Source organism: Danio rerio, chromosome 4, assembly GCF_049306965.1.
Source record: "Danio rerio strain Tuebingen ecotype United States chromosome 4, GRCz12tu, whole genome shotgun sequence".
NCBI lineage: Eukaryota > Metazoa > Chordata > Actinopteri > Cypriniformes > Danionidae > Danio > Danio rerio.
In genome coordinates, this window is record NC_133179.1 from 37631552 (window position 1) to 37645163 (window position 13612).

At 40.3% G+C, this 13612-nt stretch overlaps 2 protein-coding genes across 3 annotated transcripts in view; one reads left to right on the forward strand and one right to left on the reverse strand.

Annotated features, from left to right (window-relative positions):
• LOC137491248 (uncharacterized) overlaps positions 1-13612 on the reverse strand; it is a 697259-nt gene that overhangs the window by 113638 nt on the left and 570009 nt on the right. The window lies entirely within an intron of this gene.
• Positions 1-13612, forward strand: part of LOC137491174 (uncharacterized) — a 293575-nt gene that overhangs the window by 83194 nt on the left and 196769 nt on the right. The window lies entirely within an intron of this gene.

Below are 13612 nucleotides of genomic sequence, written 5' to 3' on the forward strand. Positions count from 1 at the left end.
GACTTAGCTGAGGAGTGTGATGAGCTGTTTATTGACTCAGTGACACAGCATAAATACAGTTCAGAAATGGAACAAGCCTTTGTGAATATTAAAATTGGACCAAAACAACAAGAGATTAGGTTCAAGCTGGACACAGGATCCTCAGCCAATGTCATACCACTGTATGAGTATGTAAAACTGGATGTGCAGCACAATCTGCAGTCAACATCTCGCCCTCTGTATGGTTATGGAGGTGAACGCCTGGTGGTTAAAGGCAAGTGTGACCTGAAATGCAAGTGCAAAGACATTGATATGGTCATGGCATTCTATGTTGTTGACACAAATCCACCCCCTGTCATAGGGTTAAAAGGATGCATAGACTTTGGCCTCATTAAAATGGTACTATCAGTTACAGAAACAAAGACAGAGGTGCCAGTTAAGGAGGAGTTTGCAGATGTCTTCAAGGGGATTGGACTATTTCCTGGTGAGTGTACCATACACTTACAGCCACATGCAACCCCAGTAGTCCATCCACCGAGACGCATTCCACTTGCATTACGCAGTCGTCTTAAAGAGGAGCTGGAGAGTATGGAAAAGCAAGGTGTAATTATTAAAGTCACAGAGCCAACCGAATGGGTTAATTCCATGGTTGTGGCTGAAAAACCACGCACAGGTCAGCTAAGGGTATGCCTGGACCCGAGAGACCTCAATAAGGCCATTAAACGACCTCACTACCCCTTACCTACTCTCGAGGATATAACATCCAGGTTAGCCGGTGCCCAATATTTTAGCGTCCTGGATGCCAGATCTGGCTATTGGGCCATAAAACTCACTGATGAGTCGTCAAGACTAACCACTTTCAACACCGTCTTTGGTCGTTATCGCTTTTTGCGTCTTCCATTTGGACTGGTCTCAGCCCAGGATGAGTTCCAGCGAAAAATTGACGAAACCTACGAAGGTTTGCATGGAGTTATGGCCATTGTCGATGACATTCTCATTCACGGAAAAACCAAAACTGAGCATGACAGAAACCTCCGTGCTATGCTGCTTCGTTCCAGAGAGAGAGGTGTCAAGCTCAATCCAGAAAAATGCATCATTTGTGCCACAGAGGTAAGCTACTTTGGACATCTCCTCACAGCAGAAGGCGTAAAGCCAGACCCAGCAAAAGTGGCTGCTGTAAGAGACATGGAACCACCCAAAGACAAAGGAGAACTTGAAACAGTATTAGGTATGATTAACTACCTCTCCAAGTTTGCGCCTGGTCTTTCTGATGTCAATGCACCACTGCGTCAGCTCCTTAAGGAGTCAAGTGAGTTTGTTTGGGATACCCAACAAGATAATGCTTTCAAGAAAATAAAAGAGCTACTCACGTGTGAACCAGGTCCAGTCTTAGCATATTTTGATCCTCTCAAAGAGCTCAGTCTGCAGGTTGATGCCTCAAAATATGGGCTTGGAGCTGTGATGTTGCAGGATGGACGACCAATTGCATATGCATCAAAGTCTTTATCTGAAAGCGAAATCAATTATGCTCAAATTGAAAAAGAGCTTTTTGCGATACTGTTTGGTTGCAAGCGCTTCCACCAGTATATCTATGGCCGACAAGTCATTGTTGAGAGTGACCACAAACCGCTTGAGTCAATAATGCGAAAGCCCATGGCATCTGTACCCCCAAGGCTACAGAGGATGATACTTCAGCTTCAAAAGTACAATTTCACAATCGTACACAAACCAGGCAAGAGCATCCCTGTTGCAGACACATTGTCAAGAAAGTCACTGGATGACCATGATACGGGCCTCAGTGAAGGTATGGACATTCAGGTACACACTGTATTCAGCAGTCTTCCTGTCAGCGATTCAAGGCTTGAGGAAATAAAGGATCACACCGGAAAAGACCTGCAGTTCGAGACACTAAAGCAGGTGATTCAAAGAGGCTGGCCTGAGGAGAAAAGAAAGTGTCCTCAGAGCATTTCAGAGTTCTGGAATCATCGTGACGAGCTTACGTCCATGAATGGTATAATCTTCAAAGGAGAGAAAATTGTTGTTCCCACTAGCCTTCGCTCAGACATGCTGTCACGTATACATGCCAGTCACCTTGGAATTGAAAAAAGTAAGCAAAGGGCTCGAGACATTATGTTCTGGCCTGGAATGGGAAAAGAAATAGAAAATATGATCAGCACATGCACAATCTGCCTCACATACCGGCCTTCCAACACCAAAGAACCCATGATTAGTCACAGAATTCCAGATAGGCCATGGCAAATAGTAGCCACTGATTTGTTCACCTGGAACAATGAAGACTATCTTGTGACAGTGGACTATTACAGCAGATATTTTGAGTTAGACAAGCTCCAGACCACAACTTCAGCTTCTGTGATAAGCAAACTCAAGGCTGCTTTTGCACGACATGGCATCCCAGAGGCAGTAATATCAGATAATGGCCCCCAGTACAGCTCAAGTGAATTTGAAACATTTGCAAGAACATGGCAATTCAAACATACTACCACAAGCCCATATTACCCACAAAGTAATGGGTTAGCAGAGAAGTCCGTGCATACTGCTAAGATGCTATTGGAAAAGGCAAAGGCTGGCAAAGGCGATCCTTTCCTCAGCATGCTGGAGTATCGCAACAGCCCTGTTGATGGTTTCAAGTCTCCTGCTCAACTATTGATGAGTCGCCGCTTGCGGTCAACCTTGCCCACTACCAACCAGCAGCTCGTGCCAAAGCTCGTAAGCATTAAAGACGTCAAAACAAAGAGAGTGCAAAAACAGCAGCATCAGAAAAACTATTATGACAGGTCATCTAGACCCCTGTCCCAGCTCAAGGAAGGACAGACTGTTAGAGTACAGGAGCAAGGATACTGGAAGCCAGCTGTGGTCATCAAAACAGCGAACACTGAAAGATCATATCATGTGCGTACTGTTGATGGACGCGAATACCGACGGAACAGACGGCATCTCCTGGACACAAAAGAGTCACAAAACAACAGCCTGGAAGAATCTGAATTGCATGATGGTGCTGAAACATGTGCAACTCCAACTGACAGTTCCTTACACAGTGACTCTACACATACACCTAAACACACTGATGAACTTCCCGAAGCTACCATTTACAGAACCAGATCTGGAAGACAAATTAAGCCTAGAGTTATCCTGGATCTTTAATTGTACAAGTATGTAGGTGAACCATTGAGAAACTCAGTGAAATGTTCAGTGCATTTAAAAGGTAATGCAAATTTTATTAATGTGTGACAGTTTTAGTTTATTCAAACTTGTGATGCAAGTGTCGTTTTATTGTATTAGTTCAGTAACATATGGGTGTTCATGCCTTTTGGGAAACTTAATTTTTCATTATCTGTCATACATTATTTGTTGTCTCACTTTAAAAGAAAGGGGATGTAATGTTTGTGTTTAGCTCTAAGCCAATGATGTTATATAAGCAGGACATTCCATGTTCCTATTGGCTAGAATGAGTGTCAGTCAAGTTCCTCAAGGAAATGATAGAGAGAATAGGAAACAAGGGAACGCATGCGATGCTGTAAGAAAGCGCTAAGAAAGCGCTATGTTCTGAGTTAAGTTGATATTAAAAAAAAACATACGTTGTTACAGCCAACCTGTGAGTGGTCTAATATTCAACTTACACAACAGTGTGGTACAACAAATCAGTCACCTAAAATAGTCTCATTGCCCAAAAACCGCTCCTCTCTCTCTCCCTCTCCCTCTACGCTTCACACACACACACACCAAACTGCAACTGGACCCGCACATTTTACAACAAGTGTAAACAGTTGTTTGTAATCTGATTATTTGTTATTATCAACACGTTGCTTGTCATGTGTTGTTGATGTAAGATGTATTCAGTTTGATCGAAATATTCATATTGATTATGACGAGCGCGCGAGCTGTCACCGCGCACACACACACACTGTAGCACGGGGGAGAGGTGAATCCAGTCATAGAGGCTCTCGACCAGCGGCTCATTCTGTCTTTATATTCAGCTCTGTTAGCCATAAAGTCAGCTCATTGCAGGTTTTGTATGAAAGTCTGACTCTGATGGCAACTCTTCCTCTACAGTTGAGTAAAACTCAGCGGTTTATCATAAACTTTTCATCGATCATTTTCCCCCCGCAATTGACAGCAAGAACGAGCGCAGACGCATCTGATTGACAAGCAGCAGCTACATGTTCGAAAGAATCTAAAACGCCAAATAGAATGAATCTGTGCCGCATTTTCTAAACGTACTATCTGTAAGCTATTTACTTGTACGGTGGCTCTGAACAGTCAAAACACCTCTAAAAAAGGCTTTTTCGTACATGACGTATTTGTACATGTGTACATCACTGTAACACGTTTTATTCAAGAACATTTGAGCTGGTTTCAGTCCTTAGTGCTTTCATTCTCATCTTATTTAAATATATTTAATTTGCTTGTTGAATAAATCATATTTTGTTATTTAACCTTCTTAATTTTATGCAACAGTCAAGTTGCATGTTAATTTGCTATGAAGAAAAGGAAGTAATGTATTTTTTGCATGCTGATTTATGTGAAATCTTGAATATAGGTCTATAATCACCTTGCAATTTTGAAGTTAAAGCTTTTTTGCTTTGAGTATAGACTATTTAGTTCATAAAAGAAGTTCAATCTTTTATGAAGTTTGCTGTATAAAAATATATCATTTTGAAATATTTATAAATATCGGCCTATACATATCGGTGCATCCCTAATATATATATATATATTTATATATATATATTGTTGGACTATTTCTCACTTGCCTTAGTCCACCCCAATTCAATAATCGGTCAGGAGTCAATTAATCAAAATCAATGAATTTATTTATCGAGCATAAGTGAATAAAGCGAAGGTCAGGATCCTGGGCTTTTGAAGAACCGTCAGCCAAGCAGTCTGGATGTCCAAAAGCTCTCGAACTCTCTCGACTCCCTCCTTTTATCCATCAGCAGCGTTCAATCTTTTTGGCCACTCCTCTGATCAGTTACCCCCAATCTCTATTGTTGCCATCAGCTGTTATCAGGCAGAATCATCTCTCAAAGGTCTGTGGTCTGCACACAGAGATACCTCTGCACACAGAAACAAAAGGGCAGGTGAAAGTATCACTTCTCCTTGACATACTTGACACTACTGACATCTGGGGTGCAGCAAGCAACTGTAGCAAAAAATCATCAAAGCACAGCTGAGCATCATAACTTCCTTATAGAATTATCAGGATAATATCAATTTTATTAAAGCATCATACATCACGCATACACAGAGAGCAGTATAAAAATGCTGCATCTATCACATTAGCTTTTCCTCCTTGTCCTGTCTATGAACTCTTGACCTGTGTATGCACCTATCTAGGGGAAGCACTTTTGCAGATCTGTCTCCAGCCAGCACCCACACACAGCTCTTGTGGTTTTAGCAGTTAGTTAGAAACATATTATAACAGGTGTTAAGTAGAAGTACGCTATATCAGGAGACATCATCATATCTGACAAAAACACATATTGTAAATTATGAATAGTGAGGCAAATGGGAATATATTCCTCCAATAGCAAATATATATATCAAAAGAAAAGAGTGATTAGTAAGACAATAAAGCAATATTTTCCTCATCTGCTCCAGTTCTCCTTTCTGTGTAGAAAAGTCACACGTCACAGCTGCAACCCAAACAGGGACTTTCTGCAAGGCTTGTTTGTTACAGATTTAGTTATTTGACATTATAGGTGTGGAAAGTTCCTGTCTCATTTTAAGGTCAAACAGAATGTCTCATCATATCATTGCGTGGGCTCATTAGATTATCATGGTTCAAGCAAACACATATGCATTATAAGCATGAGCACATATACATAATTCAAAAGATGCATTAGACTGTAATTTTATTCCTTCAATTCCCTCTCTTGATCTCTTTAGAGATCACACTTCTGTTTCTTCCTCCTCAGACTCCACATCTCTTATTCCCAGCAGTGGCATACTGTAGGGAGGCGGAGCCTCTTTCTTCTCAATTGCTGCAACAATCATTCTGTTACACAATGACCTAAAACATGGTATGCAACAACTACCAAAAGTAACCAACATCCTCAAAAATATCTCCAGAGAATGCATAATCAATATTATTACCCCTTTTAATTCCCAAACATATCAGTAAACAACTTATCAATGGGGTTATTAATGCCTCAGTGTTCCTGCATCTCATTAGACAAAGCCCTCAGTCCTTCCAGGGCCCTAGTCACCGATTCGTCCAGGGCCATGTTATATAAGGCCATGTTATATAACGTTTTTATTTTCTTTTTTTTCTTTTTTTTTTCTTTTCACATATTAAAATTGAAACAGTTGTATGCTCCCTCTCTTGGGGTAAACGAACCAGTTTTAGGTGATGCTAAAGTAGTAACGATGCTAAAGTAGTATGATTAGTATCTTGTTTTTTTTATTTTTAATGTAATTGACTGCTATAAAGGTGTCAGAACGTTTAACCTGGTGCTATAAAATCCATATGCTGCAGCTGACGTTATTTCAGTGTTAATCTAATGTAAACACACCAACCCTATGAAAAAATGATGATAATAATTGAAAGGCTGATGACTTTTCATTTGCATGTTGTTGTTTTTTATTTTTATCTTCAGCGGGTTATGGTTAAAATATGGTTATTCTGATATTTTAATAAAATTAATTTGATTTTGGAAATAACTCCTGTCAATGTCCCACGGACCCCACTTTGGGAACCACTGAGCTACACAACAACTCAAATGTTGTTCTCTGGCTGTGACAATTCTTACCAATTCAAGGGCCACTCCTAAGGGTGAATCAGATGAGATGCAGTAACACTTTCAATTCTGCAACTATTTAAAACAAGAAATATCACATGTCATATAATATTTAAAAGAAAAATTATAATAATAATATTTAAATATAAAAATATTAAAAAAAAATCAAACCTTTAAAGGATATAGGGGTTAATTTATAAACTGTAGATTGTGATCAGCATAGTAACATCAGAAAACACTTCATTGATTATTTGCAAAACTGTGGTGAAGTCTGGTTTGTCCAGGCAACACCCAAGCCGGGGTACAGACACACTGCTCACTCTGAATAACAGACACTAATATTTCATCTAAATCAGACTGGCTTTAAAGTCTTCATATGTTAATTTGTTAGTAGTCAATTTTTTGTCACCAGATGAAAGATAATCCTGTCTTGGTTGTTTAAATTTAATTTCAATCTTTTTACACTGTATCTTTCTCTGAATTGTTTTGCTATATCAGCCCCAAAAGCACAGTCAGCACTTACACTAATGGTTCATTGTCCAGTGTTTGAAATAGGTGTTCAATTTTGTTCAATTTTTAATTTTCTATTTGTCAGAGTGGCAGCGAGTAATTGGTTGTGTGTGTTGCAAGTCTGTTAGTGTCAGTGTCTCGTATAATCTGAGTCTCCCTCTCTTGGACCTGAGAAGTCAGGTCCACTCTAATTTCTGCAAGAGAATGGTTAGGTTTATTACATGCAACACAGGATTAGAGGTGGTACCAGGTATCACCCTTGCCAGTAACCTTAACACAATGGGACAATCTGGCAATGACTTAGTATGGTTCAGACCATGTGGGCTCCCTCCACTTCCTCTTAAACAGGCAAAGGTCTACCCAATCAGCAGCATTGGCCACTGGTTCCTTAGATTGTTTGTCAGGAGTAACCTAAAAAGACAAAAGCTGCAATCAAAGAAGTTAGTTTGTCATGATAACATCTTGGTGACAATGGTGTAAATGCTTTCCAGGGACAGCGCAGAACTCTGGCCAGGATACTGTCGACCTGTCAAAAGCTCAAAAGGTGTGAAGTCGGGTCCTGTTGCAGAAGAATGTATAGACATTAATGCAATAGGCAAAACATTCAGTCAGTTCATTTTAGTGTGTACACAGATTTTAGCCAATTTCTGTCATATCTATAATTATATTTAATGCCGGCAGTACTATGAAGATGAGCCAGACCAAAGGAATGCTCAACAGTTTTCTGTTCCTGAGATAGGTCGACCCAAGGAGGTAAAGAAACCAGACCTCCGCCACTGTGGCAATTTGACATGTACAGCTGTACCCACATATGCACATTCAAGTTAGATGTTAACCCTTAAATCTTTTGCTAACTTAAGTGATTCAACCATAGGTATCTAAAGACTTTTCCAATTTATATGCCCTAACCTGTCCTCAGACTTCCATCATCTGCTCTAAAACAACAGCCATCAGCATACTCAGAACTCTAGGAGGAGATGTCAATTACAGACCAGTCAAGACAGGCCTTAATTAAATATATATATATATATATATATATATATATATATATATATATATATATATATATATATATATATTTTTTTTTTTTTTTTTTTTTTTTTTTAGACCTAATTCAGTGATAGGTGCACAATCACAGAAAAGTCGATTATTATATGTATGGCATTCATAATTGAAACTATTCTATATTGTTTTTGAAATGTCAGAAAGTAAATTAGGTTTATTTCCCAACTGATATGACTAAGTGTGTTATTAAAGGCTTTTTTTATGGTTAATATAAGGCTTGCGTAACATTAGATTTATTTTTTTTTTTTCCAATTTGCGACTTTCAGTTTTGTCATTGTTCCCAACTCCTCGGCTTCATGCACTGGATTTATGGCAACTGAAACATGTGGTAAAGCTGCGTCAGCCATCTCATACCTTTTTTATTGTTCATCAGTTAATTTGGGTGACCACCCCCTCTTTGCCAATTAGTAGACCCTTTCCCTATAACACCCATTTTATGCCCACTAGTGACAAGCATTCATCTTCATAGTATAATTTATCGTTTCTGTCATAGAACAGTGTGCAGTGTAGGGGGTCAGATGGTGGTAAGTGAATGCCTAATTGGTTAATCCTGGGTTTCCAAAGGTTGTATAGGGAGACCAAACTGTCAGGGCTTTAGCCTGTGTTGTCCAGCTCCACCTAGTAGATATCAGCACCCTCCCACTACTTGCATGTGGACAGTAACTACTGTCCATCTAGTGACGCCCCATGTTTTGAGCAGTTAAATGACCTGTCATTAGGGAAGGTGATGATAACCCCATCAGGTGAACACAATATGCTGGCTTCGAGTTTAACTAATAAATCTTTCCCCAGAAGGGCCACAGGCACAGTTGTGGAGTAGAGAAAACTGTGGCTTAGTTGCTGGTTAGCCACGGTGACGGGTATTGGTTTTTGTAGCTGGCCATCTTTCTGCTTCCCCAGAGAACCTATTACTTCAATTGTCTTGCTTGACAACATAACATCAGTCACTGCCCCCTTCGTGACTGTAGAAAGTGTGGCCTCAGTATCCACCAAGGCTGTTAATGGCCTAGCGTTGACCATTATCTACAGTGGGGTTCGGCCTGTCCCCCCCTGCTGGTTCTCTGTGGGTCCCGTCAATAAGTCTCCGCCTCATCCCCCAGGTCCCACACCGTGAATTGAGTGGGCACCTGGTTCCCCCGGGGTTTAGGGGCTGGGGATGACGGGAGAGTTTGTATTGGTTCTGGTCGCCTGCCTCGACCAGCAGCCCCACCTCTTCGGGGATCCCAACCCCCCGCAGGTTGGCTGTTCACTGGACACTGATCTCTCCAGTGGTTTAAATCTCCACACACAAAACAACCCTTGTTGGTGTCCCCATATCTCCAATGGCTGATTGGACATTGATCTTTCCTATAGTTTGGGTTCACACACACAAAACAACTCCAAAAGTTTTTTTTTTTTTTTTTTTTCTGGTCGCCCCCTCTATGATATTGGTTTGGCTACTGTATGTATGTCTGTTGTGCTGTGTTGGGCTGAGGCATAATGGTGACTGTGTGTAAGAAATTAGTGGTGGGCTAGGTTGTGGTGGCTGCACAGGCGACACAGCAGGTACATGAGTCAGAGGAGCAATGACTTTTTGCATTTGTGTATTTTGTCTTACGACCATCTTATTCTGTAATTTAGCTTTAGCCTCTTCCAGCTGTAGTTTTAACAGCTGTGACTTAATATTTTCTAGCTTTTCTTTTTGTTGTTTCAATGTTATATGTGGTCTTTCCTCCATTCCTCTCAATTTTTTGGCCAAATTTGCGTTTGTGTCTTGTCTGATCTGTACATCCCAAAATATACTTCAGCTGCTTTTATCCTTCCTTCTTTCTGGCTGTATCTTTTTTTTTTTTTTAGTCTGCTTGTTCTATATCCAGTTCCGCTACCCTTTTCCACTGAGCCTGAACTGGAGGATAGCCATATTCCTCACATTCACGATCAAATTCTCCCTCCATGTTGTTTTATGTTTTCAATTAATCAGTGAGAAATATATTTATTTAAAAAAAAAAAAATCTGCTGTTTATAACACTTGAAAATGCAACACAGGAAAAAGTTTATAAAATAGCCTGGACTCTAACCAGGGCAGGGGAAACGGTGCCTGGACTTTAACCAGGGCAGGTGAGACGGTGCCTGGACTTTAACCAGGGCAGGGGAGACGGTGCCTGGACTTTAACCAGGGCAGGGGAGACGGTGCCTGGACTTTAACCAGGGCAGGGGAGACGGTGCCTGGACTTTAACCAGGGCAGGGGAGACGGTGCCTGGACTTTAACCAGGGCAGGGGAGACGGTGCCTGGACTTTAACCAGGGCAGGGGAGACGGTGCCTGGACTCTAACCAGGGCAGGGGAAAAGTGCCTGGACTCTAACCAGGGCAGGGGAAAAGTGCCTGGACTCTAACCAGGGCAGGGGAAAGTGCCTGGACTCTAACCAGGGCAGGGGAAAAGTGCCTGGACTCTAACCAGGGCAGGGGAAAGTGCCTGGACTCTAACCAGGGCAGGGGAAAGTGCCTGGACTCTAACCAGGGCAGGGGAAAGTGCCTGGACTCTAACCAGGGCAGGGGAAAGTGCCTGGACTCTAACCAGGGCAGGGGAAAGTGCCTAGGCTTTATTCACTCATATATCTCAACTCACTTTTAATATTTAATTACTTCAGTTTCAGTTTCTCATTCAACACATAATTTTAGTAATAATCAATAGCAGAATTTTGATAGAAACAGGCTTCTGCTTACCTTCTTTTAGTGACCGGTCAAGTGTTGAATGAAGAAACGCCGCTGAAGTTCAGTGTGGAGTTCAAACAATCAACTCCTCCTTTTAGACTCCTTTGTTGACCGATCCGGGTGCCCCCTCCATTTTGTTGGACTATTTCTCACTTGCCTTAGTCCACCCCAATTCAATAATCGGTCAGGAGTCAATTAATCAAAATCAATGAATTTATTTATCGAGCATAAGTGAATAAAGCGAAGGTCAGGATCCTGGGCTTTTGAAGAACCGTCAGCCAAGCAGTCTGGATGTCCAAAAGCTCTCGAACTCTCTCGACTCCCTCCTTTTATCCATCAGCAGCGTTCAATCTTTTTGGCCACTCCTCTGATCAGTTACCCCCAATCTCTATTGTTGCCATCAGCTGTTATCAGGCAGAATCATCTCTCAAAGGTCTGTGGTCTGCACACAGAGATACCTCTGCACACAGAAACAAAAGGGCAGGTGAAAGTATCACTTCTCCTTGACATACTTGACACTACTGACATCTGGGGTGCAGCAAGCAACTGTAGCAAAAAATCATCAAAGCACAGCTGAGCATCATAACTTCCTTATAGAATTATCAGGATAATATCAATTTTATTAAAGCATCATACATCACGCATACACAGAGAGCAGTATAAAAATGCTGCATCTATCACATTAGCTTTTCCTCCTTGTCCTGTCTATGAACTCTTGACCTGTGTATGCACCTATCTAGGGGAAGCACTTTTGCAGATCTGTCTCCAGCCAGCACCCACACACAGCTCTTGTGGTTTTAGCAGTTAGTTAGAAACTTATTATAACAGGTGTTAAGTAGAAGTACGCTATATCAGGAGACATCATCATATCTGACAAAAACACATATTGTAAATTATGAATAGTGAGGCAAATGGGAATATATTCCTCCAATAGCAAATATATATATCAAAAGAAAAGAGTGATTAGTAAGACAATAAAGCAATATTTTCCTCATCTGCTCCAGTTCTCCTTTCTGTGTAGAAAAGTCACACGTCACAGCTGCAACCCAAACAGGGACTTTCTGCAAGGCTTGTTTGTTACAGATTTAGTTATTTGACATTATAGGTGTGGAAAGTTCCTGTCTCATTTTAAGGTCAAACAGAATGTCTCATCATATCATTGCGTGGGCTCATTAGATTATCATGGTTCAAGCAAACACATATGCATTATAAGCATGAGCACATATATATAATTCAAAAGAAGCATTAGACTGTAATTTTATTCCTTCAATATATATATATATATATATATATATATATATATATATATATATATATATATATATATATAGGAACAATCAGAATGTTAATAATTAAATAACTTGTTACTCTTAAAATAATTTACCTTTAACACAATAAACCTAAAACTATAACCTACACACACACACCACTTGCAGACAGCACACAATATAATCTATCAGTGCACATGAGTAGTACAATATGTAATGCATATAAATAATATTTGGAATTTACAGATAGCTGAAGTCCTTCAGTAGTCTAATGAGTACTGGAATTAGCATGTAAGCTAAGAAATCACTCATGTTCTCATTCACAATAGCAACACTGGGTTTCCCATACACTGATTTATTTGTAGTAATGTGGGAGTTTTCACATGAACATTTCTTTAAGGGAAACTAGTTGTCCATAGAAAGTTTAATTGTCTTCATGAAGAAAACTTGTTTATTTTCTAAAATATGTCCATCAAAATAAAAGTGTAGTGTTTTGAAACCAAAGTCTCCATTTGTACCCACAACACATCAAGAGTTTATCAAGTCAAAATCTCATAATCTGACAAAAATCTGATCTGTGGTAAATGGCAAATGGCATTGTGTAGTCTGAACAGGGCTTTATGGTGTCTGCATCAGTCTCTCACTGTCATTGCAAGTTCACACCAGCCGAGTTTAGGTGGACTTTCATTCACCAACATGTTTTGTGAAACTGCAGACAAAAGCCCAAAATTGGAGGCAAATCGGTGTTTGTTCAAGGGAGTGAAAATCAAACAATGTGAATAATCAAAAACACAATCTAAGGGTGTAGGACAGTTTACCCTGCATATCCCCAAACATTTTCTCCTCCCTAATCTTTCTAATTCTCTTTTCAGTGCCGACCATTTGATTGCAGTGTGCAATGTGCATAAATTTGGTTTTCAGTTCATAATAACTTGAAACACATATAGAGTTATTTTGCTTTCTTGCAGCCCTGTAGAAACTCTCACAACCTGGCACATCTTCACCCCTCTTCAGTTATTGAGTTTAAATCTTCAGGTTCAAAGGGTTTCATTCCAGTAACTTGAGATGTATTCAGGAGTTCACACTTGTCCCGAGATGCTATCCCAGGAAAGCCTTAAGCTCTGCTGGACAAGGCCTCATTTTTTCTCTCCATTGTGAAGCTTCATGTGATTGACGAGGCATCTTTTATGTTTGAAGACCTTTCCACTCTCACTGCATCGAAAACGCTCGCCTGAGTAAATCTTCATGTGTTGCTTAATGGATGCATTTAAGCACCTGATTACAAGGTAACTGTTATTTCACAAAAGAGTGAGTTACTGATTCCATCACAGCAGACCCC